This window comes from Pongo abelii, chromosome 23 (genome assembly GCF_028885655.2).
Source record: "Pongo abelii isolate AG06213 chromosome 23, NHGRI_mPonAbe1-v2.0_pri, whole genome shotgun sequence".
Classification (NCBI taxonomy): Eukaryota; Metazoa; Chordata; class Mammalia; order Primates; family Hominidae; genus Pongo; species Pongo abelii.
The window spans coordinates 4,401,518-4,424,908 of NC_085929.1; positions in this window are offsets into that span (position 1 = coordinate 4,401,518).

A 23,391-nucleotide genomic window follows, 5' to 3' on the forward strand; every position below is an offset into this window, starting at 1 on the left:
ATTGCATTTTACATTCCTTTGCATTCCACATATCATTCCAGTCCATTCCTTTCCAATTTCGATTCCATTCCATTCCACCTTCCACTCCATTCCTTTCCACATTCCATTCCATTCCATTCCATTCCATTTCACGTTCCATTCCATTTCAAATTCCATTCCATGCCATTCCATTCCATTCCACGTTCCATTCCATTTCAAATTCCATTCCATTAAATTCCACATTTCATTCCATTCCTTTCCACATTCCATTCCATTATAATCCACATTCCATTCCTTTCCATTTCACATAGCGATCCATTCCATTCCATTCCATTGCATTCCACATTCCATTCCAAATTCCATTTCACATTCCATTCCATGTTCCATTCCACGTTCCATTCCACGTTGCATTCCAAGTTCCTTTCCACATTCCATTCAACGTTATTTTCCACTTTCCATTCCTCAATCCATTTCACATTCCATTCCACATTCCATTCCATTCCATTCCACATTCCATTCCCTTCCATTCCACTTTCCATTTCTTTCATTCTACATTCCAGTCCACATTCCATTCCACATTCCATCCCATTCCATTCCACTTTCCATTTCCTTCCATTCCACATCCCATTCCACATTCCATTCTATTCCATTCCCCTTTCTCTTCCATTCCTTTCCACATTCCTATCCATTCTACATTCCATTCCATTCCACATTCCATTCCACATTCCTTTCTATTGTATTCCACATTCCATTGCATTCCGTTTCACGTTCCATTCCATTATATTGCATTCTGTATACCGTTCCACATTCCATTGCATTCCATTCCACATTCCATTGCATATACCATTTCGCGTTCCTTTCCATGTCCCATTCCACTTTCCATTCCATTCCATTTCACATTCAATTCCATTCCATTCCACATTCCATTTTATTCCATTCCACATTCCATTCCATTCCATTCCGAATTCCATTCAATTCCACGTTTCATTCCATTCCATTCCACATTCCATTCCCCATCCTATTCCATTCCATTCCACATTCAATTCCATTCCATTCCACATTCCATGCCATTTCATTGCACATTCCATTCTACATTCCATGCCATTCCATTCCATTTCACATTCCATTCCATTCCATTCCACATTCCCTTCCACATTCCATTCCATTCCATTCCACATTCCATTCCAGATTCCATTCCATTCCATTCCACGTTCCATTCGATATTCCATTCGATGCCATTTCACATTCCATTCCATTCCATTCCACAGTCCACTCCATTCACTTCCATACGAGTCCACATTCCATTCCATTCCATTCCATTCAACATTCCATTCCATATTACACTCCATTCCATTCCATTCCACATTTCATTCCAGATTCCATCCCATTCCATTACTCATTGCATTCCATTGCAAATTCCTTTCCACATTCCATTCCATGTTCCATTCCATTCCATTCCACGTTCCATTCCATTCCTTTCCACATTCCATTCGACTCCATTTCACATTCCATTACACATTCCATTCCAGATTGCATTCCATTCCATTCCATTGCATTCCACATTGCATTCTTCATTCCATTCCATTCCACTCCAAATTCTAGTCCATTCCTTTCCACTCCATTCCACATTCCATTCCATTCCATTCCATTCCACAATCAATTGCTTTCCATTTTAAGTTCCATTCCACATTCCATTCCATTCCATTCCACTCCACTCCTCATTCCATTCCATTCCATTCCATTCCATTCCATTCCATTCTGCATTCCATTCCATTCCGCATTCCATTCCATATCACATTCCATTCCTCATTTGATTCCATTAAATTCCACGTTACATTCGAAATTCCATTCCATTCCATTCCACATTCCATTCCATTAAATTCCACATTACATTCCACATTCCATTCCATTCCATTCCACATTCCATTCCATTCCATTGCACATTCCATTCCATTCCATTGCACATACCATTCCACATTCCATTGCATTCCATTCCACATTCCCATCCACATTCCATATCTCATTCCATTCCATTCAATTGCACATTCGATTCCATTCTGTTCCATATTCTATTGCATTCCATTCCACATACCATTCCACCTAACGTTCCATTCCATTCTATATTCCATTCCATTCCATTCCACATTCTTTTGCATTCCATTCCCCATTCCATTCCATTTCATTCCACTTTCCATTCCATTTAATTCCACATTGCATTCCATTCCATTCCATTCCACATTCCTTTCCTTTCCATTCCATTCCATTCCACATTCCATTCCACCCCACTGCACATTCCATTCTATTGCATTCCACATTCCATTCCATTCCATTCCACATTGGATTTCATTCCATATTCCATCCCATTCCATTCCACATTCTATTCCATCCCATTCCACATTGTATTCCACTTTTCCTTCCACGGAAAGGAATGGAAGGGAATATGAAATGTAACGTGGAATGGAATGGAATGGAACATGGAATGTAACGTGTAATGGAACCTCTATTGTAACGTAGAATGGGACGTGTAATTGAATGTGGAATGGAATGTGAAATGTAATGGAATGGAACGTGGAATGGAATGTAATGTAATGCGGCATGGAATGTTGAATGTACTGTTATGGAATATGGAATGCAATGTGGTATGGGATGTGGAATGGAATGCAATGGAATATGGAATGGAAACTGGAATGAAACGGAATGGAATGTGAGAGGGAATGTGGAATGCAATATGGGATGGAAAGTGGAAGAGAATGTGGAATGGAATCTGGAATCTAATGTGGAATGAAATGTGGATTGGATCTCGGAATTGAATGGAATAGAATGTGGAATGGAACGTGTAATGGATTGGAATGGATCATGGAAAGGAATGTGGAATGGAACGTGGAATGGAATGTGGAATGTGAGGTGGAGTGGAATGTGCAATGGAATGTGGAATGGAACACGGAATGGAATGGAAAGGAAATTGGAATGGAATGTGGAAAGTAATGTGGAATGGAACTTGGAATGTAAAATACAATGGAATGTGGAATGGAACGTGGAATGCAATGAAATGGAACGTGGAATGGATTGTGCAATGGAATGTCGAATGGAACGTTTAATGGAATGGAATGGAAAGTGGAATGGAACGTGGAATGGAACGTGGAATTGCACGTGGAATCGAATGGAATGGATAGTGTAATGGAAACTGGAAAGGAATGAAATGGAATGTGGCATGGAATGTGGAATGAAACGTGGAATGGAATTGAATTTAATGTGGAATGGAATGTGGAATAGAATGCAATGGAAAGTGGAATGGAGCGTGAAATGGAATGTGGAATGGAATGAAATGGAGTGGAATGTGGAAAGGAATGTGGAAAGGAATGTGGAATTGAACGGAATGGAATGTGGAAAGGAATGTGAAATGGAACATGGAATGGAATGGAATGGAACGTGGAATGGGATGGAATAGAATGTTGAATGTAACGTGGAATGGAATGGAATGGATCTTCGAATAGTACATGGCATGGAACGTGGAATGGAAAGAAGAATGCATCTTGGAATGGCTTGTGAAATGGAAAGGGGAATGGAACGTGGAATTAAAAGGAATGTAAACTGGAGTGAAACGTGGAATGGAATGGAATGGAACGTTTAATGGAATGTGGAATGGACTGTGGAATGGAACGTGAAATGGAATATGGAATGGATTGGAAAGGAATGTGTAATGGAATGTGGCATGGAATGCGGAATGGAATGCAAGGCAATGTGTAATGGAATGTAGAATGGAATGGAATGTGGAATGGAATGTAATGGAACGTGGAATGGAATGGAATTGAACGTTTAACGGAATGTGGAATGGACTGTGAAATGGCATGTGAAATGGAATGTGGAATGGATTGTAATGGAATGTGGAATGGAATGTGGAAGGGAGTGTGGAATGGAAAGCAAGGCAATGTGGAATTGAGTGGAATGGAACATGGATTGGAAAGTGAAATGGGAGGTGTAATAGATCTTTGAATGGAATGGAATGGAACGTGGAATTAAACATTGAATGGAATGTGGAATGGAATGGAATGGAATGCGGAATGGAATCTGGGATGGAATGTAAAGGAATGTGGAATGGAATGGAATGGAATGTGGAATGGAATGGAATGGAATGTGGAATGGAATGGAATGGAATATGGAATGGAAAGTGGAATGGAATGTGGAGTGGCACTTGGAATGGAATGGAGTGTAATGTGGAATGTAATGTGAAATGCTACGTGGAATGGAATGAAAAGTGAAATGGAACCTGGAATGGAATGGAATGGAAAGTGGAATGGAACGTGCAATGGAATCTGGAATGGAATGTTGAAAGGAAAGTGGAATGGAATGGAATGGAATGTTGAATGGAACGTGGAATGGAACAGAATGGAACATGGAATGTAATGGAATGGAACGTGGTATGGACTGTGGAATGGAACATGGAATTGAACGTGCAATGGAATGTGGAATGGAAGGTGGAATGGAATGTCGAATGGAATGGAATGGAATGTGAAATGGAATGGAAAGGAATGAGGAATGGAAAGGAATGGAACGTGGAATTGAACGTGGAATGGAAAGGGGAATTGAATGGAATGGAACATGGAAATGGAAATGGCAAGGGGCATGGAAAGTTGAATGACATGGGAAATGGAATGTGGAATGGAACGTGGAATATAATGGAATGGAAAGTGGAATGAAATGTGCAATGGAATGGAATAGAATTTGGAATCAAATTGAATGGAATGTGGAATGGAAGTTGGAATGGTATGTGGAATATAACGTGGAATGGAAAAGAAGGGAATGTGGAATGGAACGGAGTAGAATATGGAGTGGAATGCAATGGAATGTTGAATGGAATGTGGAATGGAATGGAATGGAATGTGGAATAGAATGTGGAATGGAATGGAATGGAATCCAGGATGGAATGGAATGGAATGGATTTCAAAATGTAACGTGGAATGGAACGTGTAATGGAATGTGGAATGGAATGGAAAAGAATGTGGAATGGAAGGTAATGGAAAGTGGAATGGAAAGTGCCATGGAATGGAATGGAATGGGGAATGGAATTGAATGGAATATGGAATGGAATGGAAAGGAATGTGGAATGGAATGGAATGGATTGGAATGGAATGTGAAATTTTATGGAATGGAACGTGGAAAGGAACATGGAATGGAAAGCGGAATGGACCGTGGAATGGAATGGAATGGAATGTGGAGTGTAACGTGGAACGGAATGTAGAATGTAACGTTCAATGGAACGTGTAATGGAATGGAGTGGAAACCAGAATGGAACGTGGAAGGGAAAGTAGAAGAGAATGAGGAATAGAATGTGCAATGGAACATGGAATAGAAAGTCAAAAGTAATGTGGAATAGAAAGGAATGGAATCTGGAATGGAATGGAAAGGAATGTGGAATGGAATGGAGTGGAATGTGGAATGGAAAGGAAAGTGGAATGGAATGGAATGGAATGTAAAATGGAACATTGAATGGAAAGTAGAATAGGAACGTGGAATGGAATGTGGAATGGAAGGTGGAATGGACAGTGGAATATGATGTGGAATGGAAAGGAATGGAATGTTAATGAAATGAAATGGATTTGAATGTGGAATAGAAAGGAATGGAATGTGGAATGGAATGTAAAAGAATGTCGAAAATAATTTGGAATGGAATGGAAAGGAATCCAGAATGGATTGAAATGGAATGGAATGGAGTGTAATGGAATGGAATGTGGAATGAAAAGTGGAACGGAATATGGAATGGAATGTGGAATGGAACGTGGAATGGAACGTGTAATGGAATGGAATGGAACGCAGAATGGAACGTGGAATGGAACGTACAATAGAAGGTGGAATCGAATGTGGAATGGAAAATGGAATGGAAAGTCGAAAGTAATGTGGAATGGAAAGGAATGGAATGGAATGCAATGTGGAACGGAATGGAATGGAACGTTGAATGGAATGGAATGGAAAGTTAAATGGAATGGAATGGAACGTAGAATAGATCATGGAATGGAATGTAGAATAGGAACATGGAATGGATTGAGGAATGCAACGTGGAATGGAAAGTGGAATATAATGTGCAATGGAAAGGAATGGAATGTGGAATGGAATGGAAAGGAAAGTCGAATATAATTTGGAATGGAATGGAAAGGAATCCAGAACAGATTGGAATGGAATGGAATGGAGTGTAATGGAATGGAAAGTGGAATGGAAAGTGGAATGGAATATGGAATGGAATGGAATGGAATATGGAGTGGAAGGGAATGGAATGTGGAATGGAATGTGGAATGGAATTGAATGGAATTGAATGGAATGGAATGTGGAATGGAAGGGAAAGGAATGTGGAATGGAATGTGGAATGGAATGTGGCATGGAATGGAATGATATGGAAGGGAATGTGGAATGGAATGTGAAAGGGAATGTGGAATGGAAAGTGGAATGGAATGAAATGGAACGTGCTATGGAATGGAATGCAACGTGGAATGGAATAAAATGGAACATGGAATGGAACGTGGAATGGAACGTGGAAAGCAACGTGGAATGTACTGGACTGGAATGTTGAATGGAATGGAATGGAGTGTGAAATGGAATGGAATGGAAGTTGGAATGGAACCTGGAATTTAATGGAATGGAACGTCGAATGGAAAGTGGAATGGATTGTGGAAAGGAAAGTGGAATGGAACGTGGAATGGAATGAAATGGAACGTGGAATGGAATATGGAATGGATTCTGGAATGTAATGGAATGGAACGTCAAATGGAATGGAATGGAATGTGGTATGTAATGTGGAATGGAATGGAATGGAATGTGGAATGGAATGTGGATGGGATGTGGAATGGAAAGGAATGGAATGTGGAAAAGAATGGAATGGAATGTGAAATGGAATGTGGAATGCAATGTGGAATGAAATGTGGAATGGAATGTGGAATGAAATGGAATGGAATGTGGAATGTAATGTGGAATGGAACGTGGAATGGAATGCAATGTAAAGTGGAATGGAAAGTGAAATGTAATGCAATGGAAAGAGGAATGGAACTTGGAATGGAATGGTATGGTATGTTGAATGGAATGTTGAATGGAATGTGGAATGGATCGTGGAATGGAACGTAGAATGGAATGGAATGGAATTTGGAAGGGAATGTGGAATTGAATGTGGAATGGAATGTGGAATGCAATGGAATGCTAGGTGGAATGGAATTTGGAATGGAATTGAATGCACTGATTTGTGAAATAGAATGTGGAATTGAAGGTGGAATAGAAAGTGGAATGGAATGTGCAATGCAATGTAAAGGAATGTGGAATGGAATGTCGAATAGTGTGGATTTGAGTTTGGAATGGAATGTTGAATGGAAAGTGGAATGGAATGGAGTGTGTAATAGGAGGTGGAATGGCATGGAATGGAATGTTTAAATGGAGTGGAATGGAATGTGTAATGGAATGTGGACTGCAATGGAATGCAAAGTGGAATGGAAGGTAAGGGAATGTGGAATTGAATGTTTAATGGAATGTGGAATGAAATGAGGAGTGAAACATTTAATGGAACGTTGAATGGAATGGAATGGAACTTGGAATGGATTATGGAATGGAAGTTCGAATGGAGAGAGGAATGGAATTGAATGGAACATGGAATGGAATGTGGAATGGAATGGAATGGAATATGGAATGGAATGTGGAATGGAATGGAATTGAATGGAATGTATAATGGAAAGTGAAATGGAATGGAATGGAATGTGGAAAGGAATGTGGAATGGAACTTGGAATGGAATGGAATTTAACGTATAATGGATTGGAATGAAATGTGGAATGGGAGGTGGAATGAAATGGAATGGAATGATGAAAGTAAAGTGGAATTTATCGTGGAAAGGAAAGGAATGGAACGTGGTATGGAATGTGGAATGGAACTTGGAATGGAAGAAGGAATGGAATGTGGAATGGAACGTGGAATGAAATGGAATGGAATGTGGAATGGAAACTGGAATGGAATGTGGAATGGAATGGAATGGAACGTGGAATGGAATGTGGAATGGGATGTGGAATGGAATGGAATGGAAAATGGAATGGAACGGAATCGAATGTGGTATGCAATGTGGAATGGAATCGAATGGAATGTGGAATGGAATGTGGTATTGGATGTGTAATGGAATGGAAAGGAATGTGGAATGGAACGTAGAATGGAAAGGAATGGAATGTGAATGGGAATTTGGAATACAATGTGGAATGAAATGCGGAATGGAATGTGGAATGAAATGGACTGGAATGTGGAATTTAATGTGGAATGCAATGGAATGCAATGTGGAATGGAATGTGGAATGGAATGGAATGGAATGTGTAATGGAATGTGGAATAGAATGTGGAATGGAATGGAATGGAATGTGGAATGGAAGGTGGAATGCAATGCAATGGAATGTGGAATGGAATGTGGAATGGAATGTGGAATGGAATGGAATGGAATGTGGAGTGGAATGTGGAATGCAATGGAATGGAATGTGGAATGGAATGTGGAATGGAATGGAATGGAATATGGAATGTAATGTGGAATGGAATGAAATGGAACGTGGAATGGAACGTGTAATGGTACATGGAATGGAACCACTATTGGAATGTAGAATGGAACGTGGAACGGAATGGAATGGAATGTGGAATCGAATGTGGAATGTAATGTGGAATGGAATGGAATGGAATGTGGAATGGAATGTGGAATATATTAGAATGGAATGTGGAAAGCAATGGAACGGAACGTGGAATGGAATGTGGAATGGATCGTGGAATGGAATGGAATGGAACGTGGAATGGAACATGGAATGGAACGTGAATGGGACATGGAATGGAACGTGGAATGGTATGTCGAATGGAATTTGTAATGGAACGTGGAATGGAATGTTCAATGAAATGTGGAATGGAACATGGAATAGAGTGTTGAATGTAATGTGGAATGGAACGTGAAATGGAATGGAAAGAAAAGTGTAATGGAAATTTAATGGAATGGAACTTGCAATGGAACGTGGAATGGAACGTGGAAGGGAATGTGGAATATAACTTGGTATGGAATGCACAATTGAATGTGGACAGGAACGTGGAATGGAATGGAATGGAAAGTGGAATGGAACGTGGAATGGAATGGAATGGAAACTTTGAATGGTATGTGGAATGCAATGTGGAATGGAACGTGGAATGGAACGTGGACAGGAATGGAATGCAATGTGGAATGGAATGTGGAAAGGAAAGTGGAATATAATGAGGAATGGAATGTGGAATGAAATGGAATGGAATGTGGAATGGAATTTGGAAAGGAATGGAATGGAATGGAATGTGGAATGGAATTGGGAATGGAATGGAATGTGGAATGGAATGTGAAATGGAGTATAACGGAATGTGGAATGGAATGTGCCATGGTATAGACTGGAGTATGGAATGGAATGTGGAATGGAATGTTGAAAGGAATGGAAGGTGGAATGGAATGTGGAATGGAATGGAAGGGAATGTTTAAATGGAATTGAATGGAATGTGGAAACTAATGTGGACTACAAAGCAATGCAATGTTGAATGGAATGGAATGGAATGTGGAATGGAATGTTTAATGTAATGTGGAATGAAATATGGAGTGGAACGTGGAATGGAACGTGGAATGGAATGGAATGGATCGTGGAATGGAACTTGGAATGGAACACGGAATGGAAGGTGGAATGGAGCGTGGAATGAAACAGAATTGAACGTGGAATGGAATGAGAATGGAATGTGGAATGGAATGGAATGGAATATGTAATGGAATGGTTTGGAATGTGGAATGGAATGTGGAATGGAACGGAATGTAACATGGAATATAACGTGGAATGGAATGGAATGGAATGCGGAATGGAATGTGGAATGGAATTCAATGAAATGTGGAATAGAATGGAATGTGGAATGGAATGTGGAATGCAATGTGGAGTGGCACGTGTAATGGAACGCAGTGCAATGTGGAATGGAATTTGCAATGGAACGTGAAATGGAACGTGGAATGGAAGGCAATGTGGAATGGAACGTGGAATGGAAGGTGGAATGGAATCTGGAAAGGAAACTGGAATGGAATGGAATGCAATGTGGAATGGATCGTGGAATGGAATGGAATGGAACGTTGAATGGAACGTGTAATGGAACGTGGAATGAAATGTGGAATGGAACATGGAATGGAAACTGCAATGGAATGTGGAATGGAACTTGGAATGGAATGGAATGGAAAGTGGAAGGAAACGTGGAATGGAATGGAAAGGGACATGGAATGGAATGAGGAATGGAATGTGGAATGGAACCTGGAATGGAATGGAATGGAATGTGGAATGGAATGTGGATTGGAATGTGGAATGGAATGGAATGGAATGGAATGGAATGTGGAATGGAATGTGGATTGGAATGTGGAATGGAATGGAATGGAATGGAATGGAATGTGGAATGGAATGTGGAAAGGAATGTGGAATGCATTGTGGAATGGAATGGAATGGAATGTGATATGGAATGTGGAATGGAACATGGAATGGAATGGAATGGAATGGAATGGAATGGAACTGACTGTGGAATCGAATGTGGAATGTAATGTGGAATGGAACGTTGATTGGATGTCAATGGAACGTGGAATTCGATGGAATGGAATGTAGAATGGAACATAGAATGGAATGGAATGGAATGCGGAATGGAATAAGGAATACAATGTGGAAAAGAATGTGGAATGGAACAGAGTGGAATGTGGAAAGGAATGTTGAATGGAATGTGGAAGGGAATATGGAATGGAAAGAGGAATGCAATGTGGAATGGAACGCGGAATGGAAAGGAATGGAACGTGGAATGGAACTTGGAATTGAACGTGGAATGGAACCTGGAATGGAAAGTGGAATGGAATGTGGAATGGAACGTGGAATGGAACGTAGAATGGAATAGAATGGAATGGAACGTGGAATGGAATGGAATGGAATGTGGAATGGAATGTGGAATTGAATGGAATGGAATGTGGAATAGAATGTGTAACAGAATGGAAAGGAATCAGGAACGGAATGGATTGGAATGGGATGGAATTCGGAATGGAATGGAATGGAAAGTGGAATGGAATATGCAATGGAATGGAAAGGAATGTGGAATGCAATTGAATGCAATGTGGAATGGGTTGTCAAATGGAATGGAATGGAATGTGGAATGGAATAGAATGGAAGGCAATGTGGAATGGAAAACAATGGAATGTGGAATGAAATGGAATTGAATGTAGAATGGAATGGAATGGAATGCGAAAAGGAATGGAATGGAATGCAGTGTGGAATGGAATGGAATTTTATGCGGAATGGAATGGAATGGAAAGTGGGATGGAATGGAATGGAATGTGGAATGGAATATGTAATGTAATGGAATGTGGAATGGAATAGGTAATGGAATGGAATGGAATGGAATGGAATGGAATGGAATGTGGAATGGAATTGAATGGAATGTGGAATGGAATGTGGAATGGAACAGAATGCAATTGAATGTGGAACACAAGAGAATGGAATGTGGAAAGAATGTGAAATGGAATGGAATGGAATGTGGAAGGAAATGTGGAATCGTGTGGATCGTGGAATGGAATGTGAATGGAATGGAATGGAATTTGGAATGCAATATGGAATGGAATGGAATGCAATGTGGAATGGAATAGAATGGAATGTTGAATGGAATGTGGAAGGGAAACTGGAATGGAATTGAAAGGAAAGTGGAATGGAATGTGGAATCTAATGTAATGGAATGTGGAGTGGAATGGAATGGGAAGTGGAATGGAATGGAATGTGGAATGGAATGAAACGTGGAATAGAATGGAATGGAATATGGTTTGCAATGGAATATAATGTGGAATGGAAAGGAATAGAATGGAATGGAATGCGAAATGGAATGCGGAATGGAATGTAAAATGGAATGGGCAATGGAATGTGGAATGGAATGAAATGGAACGTGCAGGGGAATGGAGTGGAAAGTGGAAAGGAGTGGAATGGAACGTCAAATGCAACGTGGAATTCAAAGTGGAATGGAAAGTGGAATGGAACATGGAATGGAATGTGAAATGGAATGGAATTGAAAGGAATGGAATGTGGAATGGAATTGAATGGAATTTGGAATGGAATGGAATGGAATGAAATGTGGAATGGAATGGAATTGAATCTGGAATGGAATGGAATGGACTGTGAAATGGAATGGAATGGAAAGCAATGTGGAATGGACTGGAATGCAATGTGAAAAGGAATTGAATTGAATGTGTAATGGAATGGAATGGAATGTGGAACGGAATGTGGAATTGAATAGAATTAAATGGAATGGAATATGGAATGGAACGGAATGGAATGTGGAATGGAATAGAATGGAATGTGGAATGGAATGTGGAATGGAACGGAATGCAATTGAATGTGGAATGGAATAGAATGAAATGTGAAATGGAATAGATTGAAATGTGGAAAGGAATGTGGAATGGAATGGAATGGAATGTGGAATGAAATGCGGAATGGAGTGGATAGTGGAATGGAATCTGAATGGAATGCAAGGGAATTTCGAATGCCATGTGGGATGGAATGGAATGGAATGTGGAATTGAACGGAATTTAATGTGGAATGGAATGTGGAATGGAATGTTGAATGGAAAGAATGGAATGTGGAATGGAATGTGGAATGGAATGGAATGTGGAATGAAATGCGGAATGGAGTGGATCGTGGAATGGAATCTGAATGGAATGGAATGGAATTTGGAATGCCAGGTGGAATGGAATGGAATGGAATGTGGAATTGAACGGAATTTAATGTGGAATGGAATGTGGAATGGAATGTTGAATGGAAATGAATGGAATGTGGAATGGAATGTGGAATTAAGTGTAGTGGAATGTGGATTGGAATGGAATGGGAAGTGGAATGGAATGGAATGTGGAATGGAATGAAAAGTGGAATAGAATGGAATGGAATATGGTTTGGAATGGAATATAATGTGGAATGGAAAGGAATGGAAAGGAACGGAATGCGAAATGGAATGCAGAATGGAATGTGAAATGGAATGGTGAATGGAATGTGGAATGGAATGAAATGGAACGTGGAATGCAATGGAGTGGAAAGTGGAAAAGGGTGGAATGGAACGTCAGATGGAACGTGGAATGGAACGTGGAATAGAAAGTGGAATGGAACATGGAATGGAATTTGAAATGGAAAGGAATGGAATGGAATGGAATGTGGAATGGAATGGGGTGGAATGCAATGTGGAATGGAATGGAACGGAATGGAATGAAATGAAAGGGAATACAGAATGGAATGTAACGGAAGGCGGAATGGATTGGAATGGAATATGGAATGGAATTTAATGGAATGTGGAATGGAATGGAAGGGAACTTGGAATGGAAAGTAATGGAACCTGGAATGGAATGGAATGCAACATGGAATGGAATGGAATGGAACAAGGAACGGAATGGAATGGAATGCGGAACGTAATGGAAATGATTGCAATGTGGAATGGATTGGTACGGAATGAAATGGAATGGAATGCGGAAGAGAATGGAATGGAATGCGGATTGGAATGGAATGGAACGCGGAATGGAATGGAATGGAATGTGGAATGGAATGTAATGGAATGTGGAATGCAATGGAATGGAATGTGGAATGGAGTGGAATGGAATGGAAAGGAATGGAATGTGGAATGGAATGTGGAATGGAATGTGGAATGGAATGTGGAATGAAATGTGGAATGGAACGGAATGGAATGGAATGGAATTTAGAATGAAGTGGAATGGAATTGAAAGGAATATGGAATGGTATGGAATGTGGAATGGAATGGAATGCAATGTAGAATGGAATGGAATGGAATGTGGAATGGAATGGAATGGAATGTGGAATGGAATGGAATGGAATGTGGAATGAAATGGAATGGAATGTGGAATGGACTGTGGAATGGAATGGAATGAGGATTGGAATGGAATGGAATGTGGAATGAAATGGAACAGAAAGTGGAATGGAATGGAATGGAATGGAATAAGTAATGGAACGGATAGGAATGTAAAATGGAATGGAATGAAATGTGGAAAGGAATGTTGGCTGTATTTGAAAGGAATGTGGAATGGAATGGAATGGAATGGAATGGAATGGAATGTGGAATGGAATGGAATGGAATGGAATGGAATGTGGAATGGAATGAAATGTGCAATGGAATGGAATGGAATGTGGAATGGAATTTGGAATGGATTGGAATGGAATGTGGAATGTAATGTGGAATGGAATGGAATGGAGTGCAATGGTTTGGAATGGAATGTGGAATGGAATGGAATGGAATGTGGAATGGAATGTGGAATAGAATGTGGAATGTAAAGTGGAATAGAATGTGGAATGTAATGGAATGGAATTTGGAATGGAATGTGAATTGGAGTGTGGAATGAAATGGAATGGAATGTGGAATGTAATGGAATGGAATGTGGAATGGTGTGGAATGGAATGTATAAAGGAATGGAATGGAATGGATTGTGGAATGGAATGGAATGGAATGTGGAATTGAATGTGGAAAGGAGAGGAATGGAATTTGTAATGGAATCCAAAGGAATGTGGAATGTAATGGAAAGGAATGTGGGATGGAAAAGAATGGAATGTTGAATGGAAAGGAACGGAATGTGGAATGCAATGAAATGGAATGGAATGTGGTATAGAAAGGAATAGAATTTAATGCGGAATTTAATCAAATGGAATGGAAGGTGTAATGGAATGTGGAATAGAATGTAATGGAATTTGGAATAGAAAGTGGAATGGAATGTGGAATGGAAAGTGGAATGGAATGGAATGGAATGTGGAATGGAATGGAATGTGGAATGGAATGGAATGGAATGTGGAATGGAATGAAACGTGGATTGGAATGTGGAAAGCAATGTGGAATTGAACATATAATGGAATGGAATGTGGAATGTATTGTGGAAAGGAATTGAATGGAATGTGGAATGGAATGTAGAATGGAATGCAAAGGAATCTGGAATGGAATGTGGAATGGAATGTGGAATGGAAAGTGGAATGGAATGGAATGCAATGTGGCATGGAATCTGGAATTGAATGTTGAATAGAATGTTGAATGTAATGGAATGTAATGTGGAATGGAATGTGAAATGGAATATGAAATGGAATGGAATGGAATGTGGAATGGAATGAAATGGAAAGTGGAATGGAATGGAATGTGGAATGGGAAGGAATGGAATGGAATGCGGAAAGGAATGGAATGGAATGGAATGTGAAATGTGAAGAGGATTGCAACTGAATGTGGAATGGAATGGAATGGAATTGTTCTGAATGTAATGCAATGTGGAATGTAATGGAATGGAATGTGGAATGGAATGGAATGGAATATCTAATGGAATGGAATGGAATGGAAAATGAAGTGGAATCAAATGCAATGTGGAACGGAATGGAATGACTAATGGAATGCAATGGAATATGGAATGGAACAGAATGGAATGCGTAATGGAATGAAATGGAATGTGGAATGGAATGGAATGGAAAGTGGAATGGAATGGAATGGAATATGGAATGGAATGAAAGCAAATGGAAGGTGGAATCGAACTGAATTGAATTGAATTTAAAGGAATGTGGAATGGAATGGAATGGAATGTGAAATGGAATGTTGAATGGAATGTGGAATGGAATGGAATGGAATGGTTTCGAATGGAGTGTGGAATGGAATTGAAAGCATGTGGATTGGAATGCTGAATAGAATGGAATGGTATGGAATCAAGTGTGGAATGAAATTGAATGGAATGTGGAAAGGATTGGAAAGGAATGTGGATAGGAAAGGAATGCAATGGAATTGAATGTGAAATTCAATGGAATGCAATGTGCAATTGAACGTGGAATGGAATGGAATGGAATGTGGAATTTAATGGAATGGAATGTGGAATGGAATGGAATGGAATGTTGAATGGAATGTGGAATGGAAAGGAATGGAATGTGGTATTGAATGTGGAATGGAATGGAATGGAATGGAGAGTAGAATGGAATTGAGTGTAATGTGGAATGGGATGGAATGGAACGTGGAATGGAATGGAATGGAATGTGCAATGGAATGGAATGAAATGTGGAATGGAGTGGAATCGAATTTGGAAGGGAATGGATTGGAATGTGGAATGGAATGTGGAATGGACTGGGATGGAAAGGAATGTGGAAAGGAATGGAATGCAATTGAATGGATAGGAATGTGGAGTGGAATGTAATGGAATGTGGAATGGAATGTTGAATGAAATGCGGAATGGAATGGAATGGAGTGGAATGTGGAATGGAAACGAATGCAATGTGGAATGGAAAGGAAGGGAATGTGGAGTGGAATCGAATGGAATATGGAATGGAATGGAAAGGAAAGTAATGAGAAATGGAATGGAAAGGAATGATGAATGGAATGGAATGGAATCTGGTATGGAAAGGAATGGAATGTTGAATGGAATGTAGAATGGAGTGGAATGTATTGTGGACTGGAATGGCATAGAATGTGGACTGGAATGTGGAATGGAATGTGGAATAATATGTGGAATGCAATGTGGAATAATATGTGGAATGGAAATTGGAATGGAATCGAATGGAATGTGGAATGGAAAGTGGAATGGAAAGGAATGGAATGTGAAATGGAATGGAATGGAATGTGGAATCTTATGTGGAATAGTATGTGGAATGGAAAGTGGAATAGAATCGAATGGAATGTGGAATGGAATGTGGAATGGAATGTGGAATGGAATGGAATGTGGAATTGAATGTGGAATGGAGTGGAATGGAAGGTGGAATGGAATTGAAAGGAATGTGGAATATAATGGAATGGAATGTGGGATGGAAACGAATGGAATGTTGAATGGAATGGAATGGAATGTGAAATGGAATGATATTGAATTGAATGTGGAATAGAATGGAATGGAATGGAATGTGGAATGGAATCGAATGGAATGGAAGTTGGAATGGAATTTGGAATGGAATGGAATGGAATGTGGAAGAGAAGGTGGAATGGAATTTAATGGAATGTGGAATGGAATGTTGAATGGAATGGAATGGAACGTAGAATGGAATACTGAATGGAATGGAATGGAATGTGGATTGGAAAGGAACGTGAAATGGAACGTGGAATGGAATGCAATGGAATCTGGAATGTAATGTGGAAAGGAATTGAATGGAATGTGGAATGGAATGGAATGGAATGTGGAATGGAATGTGGAATGGAACGGAATGGAATATGGGATGGATTCTGGAATGGAATGAGGAATAGAATGTGGAATGGAATGGAATGGAATGTGGAATGGAATGTGAAATGGAATGTGGAATTGAATGGAATGGAATGTGGAAAGGAAGCGAATGGAATGTGGAGTGGAATGGAATGGAATGGAATGGAATGTGGAATGGAATGGAATGGAATGGAATGTGAATGGAATGGAATGGAATGGGGAATGGAATGGAATGGAATGTGGAATGGAATGTGGAATTGAATGTGGAATGGAATGGAATGGAACGTGAATGGAATGTGAAATGGAATGTGGAATTGAATGGAATGGAAAGTGGAATGGAATGGAATGGAATATGGAAAAGAATGAAATGGAATGTGGAATGGAATGGAATGCAATGGAATGTGGAATGGAATGGAATGGAAATTGGAATGGAATGGAGTGTGGAATGGAATGGAATGGAATGGAATGCGGAATGGAATGGTATGGAATGGAATGTGAAATGTGAAGAGGACTGGAGCTGAATGTGGAATGGAATGGAATGGAATTGTTTTGAATGTAATGCAATGTGGAATGTAATGGAATGGAATGTGGAATGGAATGGAATGGAATATCTAATGGAATGGAATGGAATGGAAAATCAAGTGTAATGGAATGCAATGTGGAATGGAATGGAATGACTAATGGAATGCAATGGAATATGGAATGGAACATAATGGAATGCTTAATGGAATGGAATGTGGAATGGAATGGAATGGATAGTGCAATGGAATGGAATGGAATATGGAATGGAATGGAAAGGAATGGAAGGTGGAATCGAATTGAATTGAATTGAATGGAAAGGAATGTGGAATGGAATGGAATGGAATGTGAAATGGAATGTTGAATGGAATGTGGAATGGAATGGAATGGAATGGTTTTGAATGGAGTGTGGAATGGAATTGAAGGAATGTGGATTGGAATGCTGAATGGAATGGAATGTAATGGAATCAAGTGTGGAATGAAATTGAATGGAATGTGGAAAGGATTGGAAAGGAATGTGGAATGGAAAGGAATGGAATGGAATGTGGAATTCAATGGAATGCAATGTGCAATTGCATGTGGAATGGAAAGGAATGGAATGTGGAATTTAATGGAATGGAATGTGGAATGGAATGGAATGGAATGTTGAATGGAATCTGGAAAAGAACGGAATGGAATGTGGTATTGAATGTGGAATGGAATGGAATGGTGTATGGAATGAAATTGAACATAATGTGGAATGGGATGGAATGGAATGTGGAATGGAATGGAATGGAATGTGGAATTGAATGGAATGAAATGTGGAATGGAATGTGGAATGGAATTGAATGGAATTTGGAATGGAATGGATTGGAATGCGGAATGGAATGTGGAATGGACTGGAATGGAAAGGAATGTGGAATGGAATGGAATGGAATTGAATGGATAGGATTGTGGAGTGGAATGGAATGGAATGTGGAATGGAATGTTGAATGGAATGCGGAATGGAATGGAATGTAGTGGAATGTGGAATGGAAATGAAAGCAATGTGGAATGGAAAGGAGTGGAACGTGGAGTGGAATGGAATGGAATATGGAAGGGAAAGGAAACGAAAGGAATGTGAAATGGAATGGAAAGGAATGATGAATGGAATGGAATGGAATGTGGTATGGAAAGGAATGGAATGTTGAATGGAATGCAGAATGGAGTGGAATGTATTGTGGACTGGAATGGAATAGAATGTGGACTGGAATGTGGAATGGAATGTGGAATGGAATGTGGAATAGTATGTGGAATGGAAATTGGAATGGAATCGAATGGAATGTGGAATGGAATGTGGAATGGAAAGTGGAATGGAATGGAATGGAATGTGGAATGGAATGGAATGAAATGTGGAATCGAATGTGGAATAGTATGTGGAATGGAAAGTGGAATAGAATCGAATGGAATGTGGAATGGAATGTGGAATGGAATGGAATGTGGAATTGAATGTGGAATGGAGTGGAATGGAAGGTGGAATGGAATCGGAAGGAATGTGGAATATAATGGAATGGAATGTGGGATGGAAACGAATGGAATGTTGAATGGAATGGAATGGAATGTGAAATGGAATGATATTGAATTGAATGTGGAATAGAATGGAATGGAATGGAATGTGAAATGGAATCGAATGGAATGGAAGTTGGAATGGAATTTGGAATGGAATGGAAGGGAATGTGGAAGAGAAGGTGGAATGGAATTTAATGGAATGTGGAATGGAATGGAATGGAACGTGGAATGGAATACTGAATGGCATGGAATGGAATGTGGATTGGAATGGAACGTGAAATGGAGCGTGGAATGGAATGCAATGGAATGTGGAATGTAAAGTGGAAAAGAATTGAATGGAATGTGAAATGGAATGTGGAATGGAATGGAATGGAATGTGGAATGGAATGGAATGGAATATGGGATGGATTCTGGAATGGAATGCGGAATGGAATCTGGAATGGAATGGGGAATGGAATGTGGAATGGAATGTGAAATGGAATGTGGAATTGAATGGAATGGAATGTGGAAAGGAAGGGAATGGAATGTGGAGTGGAATGGAATGGAATGGAATAGAATGTGGAATGGAATGGAATGGAATGGAATGTGAATGGAATGTGAAATGGAATGTGGAATTGAATGGAATGGAATGTGGAATGGAATGGAATGGAATATGGAAAAGAATGAAATATAATGTGGAATGGAATGGAATGGAATGTGGAATGGAATGTTGAATGGAATGGAATGGAATGTGGAACGGAATGGAATGGAATGTGGAATGGTATGGAGTGGAATGGAATGTTATGTGGAATGGAAGGGAATGTAATGTGTAATGGAATGGAATGGAACGTGGAATGGAATGGAATGGAATGAGAAATGGAATGGAATGGAATATGGAATGGAATGAAATGGAATGTGGAATGTAATGGAATGGAATGGAATGTGGAATGGAATAGAATGGAATATGGAATAGCATGAAATGGAATGTGGAGTGGAATGGAATGGAATGTGGAATGGAATGGAAAGAAATGTCGAATGGAATGTGGAATGGAATGTCGAATGGAATGGAATGGAATGCGAAATGGAATACAGAATGTAATGTGAAATGGAATGGGGAATGGAATGTGGAATGTAATGAAATGGAACGTGGAATGGAATGGAGTGGAAAGGGGAAAGGAGTGGAATGGAACGTCAAATGGAACGTGGAATGGAACGTGGAATGGAAAACGGAATGGAACATGGAATAAAATGTGAAATTGAAGGGAATGCAATGGAATGGAATGTGGAATGGAATGGGGTGAATGCAATGTGGAATGGAATGGAATGGAATGGAATGAAATGTAAGGGAATAGGGAATGGAATGTAACGGAATGCGGAATGGAGTGGAACTGAATGTGGAAGGGAATTTAATGGAATGTGGAATGGAATGGAATGGAACATGGAATGGAATGGAACATGGAATGGAATGGAATGGAATGCGGAAAGTAATGGAAATGATTGCAATGTGGAATGGAGTGGAACGGAATGGAATGGAATGGAATGGAATGCGGAATGGAATGGAATGGAATGTGGATTGGAATGGAGTGGAATGCGGAATGGAATGGAAAGGAATGTGGATTGGAATGGAATGGAATGCGGAATGGAATGGAAAGTAATACGGAATGGAATGGAATGGAATGTGGAATGGAATTGAAGGGAATGCAATGTGGAAAGGAATAGAATGGAATGCGGAATGAAATGTTTAATGGAATATGGAATGAAATGTGGAGTGGTACGGAATGGTATGGAATGGAATTTGGAATGAAATGGAATGGAATTGAAAGGAATATGGAATGGAATGCAATGTGGAATGGAACGGAATGCAATGTAGAATGGAATGGAATGGAATGTGGAATGGAATGGAATGGAACGTGTAATGAAATGGAATGGAATGTGGAATGGATTGTGGAATGGAATGGAATGTGGATTTGAGTGGAATGGAATGTGGAATGAAATGGAATAGAATGTGGAATGGAATGGAATGGAATAAGTAAAGGAATGGATGGGAATGTAAAACGGAATGGAATGAAATGTGGAATAGAATGTTGGCTGGATTTGAAAGGAATGTATAATGGAATGGAATTGTATGGAATGGAATATGGAATGGCATGGAATGGAATGTGGAATGGATTGGAATGGAATGTGGAATGTAATGTGGAATGGAAAGGAATGGAGTGCAATGGTTTGGAATGGAATGTGGAATGGAATGTGGAATGGAATGTGTAATGGTATGTTTAATGGAATGAAATGGAATGTTGCATGGAATTTAGAATGGAATGTGGCATAGAATGTGGAATGGAATGTGTAATGGATTGCGGAATTGAATGGAATGGAATGTGGAATGAAAGGAATGGAATGTGGAACGGAATGCAATGGAATGGAATCTGCTATGCAATGGAATGGAATATAGAATGGAATGTGGATTAGAATGTGGAAAGGAAAGTGGAAAAGAATGTGGAATTGAATGGAATGGAATTTGGAATGGAATGTGAATTGGAATGTGGAATGGAAAGGAATGGAATGTGGAATGGAATGGAATGGAATGTGTAAAGGAATGGAGTGGAATGGAATGTGGAATGGAATGGAATGGAATGTGGAATGGAATGGAATGTGGAATTGAATGTGGAATGGAGAGGAATGGAACTTGGAATGGAATCGAAAGGAATGTGGAATGTAATGGAAAGGAATGGGGGATGGAAAAGAATGGAATGTTGAATGGCGGAGAAAGGAATGTGGAATGCAATGAAATGGAGTGGAATGTGGAATAGAAAGGAATAGAATTTAATGTGGAATTTAATCAAATGGAATGGAAGGTGGAATGGAATGTGGAATAGAATGGAATGGAATTTTGAATAGAAATTGGAATGGAATTTAATGGAATGTGGAATGGAATGTGGAATGGAATGTGGAAAGGAATGGAATGGAATTGAATGTGGAATGGAATGGAATGAGATATAGAATTGAATGAAATGGAATGTGGAATGGAATGGAATGTAATGTGGAATGGAATGGAAAGGAATGTCGAATGGAATGTGGAATGGAATGTCGAATGGAATGGAATGGAATGCGAAAAGGAATACAGAATGTAGTGTGAAATGGAATGGGGAATGGAATGTGGAATGTAATGAAGTGAAACGTGGAATGGAATGGAGTGGAAAGTGGAAAGGTGTGGAATGGAACGTCAAATGGAACGTGGAATGGAAAGTGGAATGGAACATGGAATGCAATGTGAAATGGAAAGGAATGGAATGGAATGGAATGTGGAATGGAATGGGGTGGAATGCAATGTTGAAAGGAATGGAATGGAATGGAATGAAATGTAAGGGAATACGGAATGGAATGTAATGGAATGCGGAATGGAGTGGAATGGAATGTGGAATGGAATTTAATGGAATGTGGAATGGAATGTAATGGAACATGGAATGGAATGGAATGGAATGCGGAACGTAATGGAAATGATTGCAATGTAGAATGGAGTGGAACGGAATGGAATGTAATGGAATGCGGAATGGAATGGAATGGAATGCGGATTGTAATAGAATGGAATGCAGAATGGAATGGAATGGAATACGGAATGCAATGGAATGGAATGTGGAAAGGAATGGAAGGGAATGGAATGTGGAATGAAATGGAATGTAATGCGGAATGAAATGTTTAATGGAATGTGGAATGAAATGTGGAGTGGAACGGAATGGAATAGAATGGAATTTGGAATGAAATGGAATGGAATTGAAAGAAATATGGAATGGAATGCAATGTGGAAAGGAACGGAATGCAATGGAGAATGGAATGGAATGGAATGGAATGTGGAATGGAATGGAATTTAATGTGGAATGAAATGGAATGGAATGTGGAATGGATTGTGGAATGGAATGGAATATAATAAGTAATGGAATGGATGGGAATGTAAAAAGGAATGGAATGAAATGTGGAATGGAATGTTGGCTTGATTTGAAAGGAATGTGGTATGGAATGGAATTTTATGGAATGTAATGTGGAATGAAATGGAATGGAATGTGGAATGGAATGTGGAATGGATTGGAATGGAATGTGGAATGTAATGTGGAATGGAATAGAATGGAGTGCAATTGTTTGGAATGGAATGTGGAATGGAATGTGGAATGTAATGTCAAATGGTATAGAATGGACTGCAATTT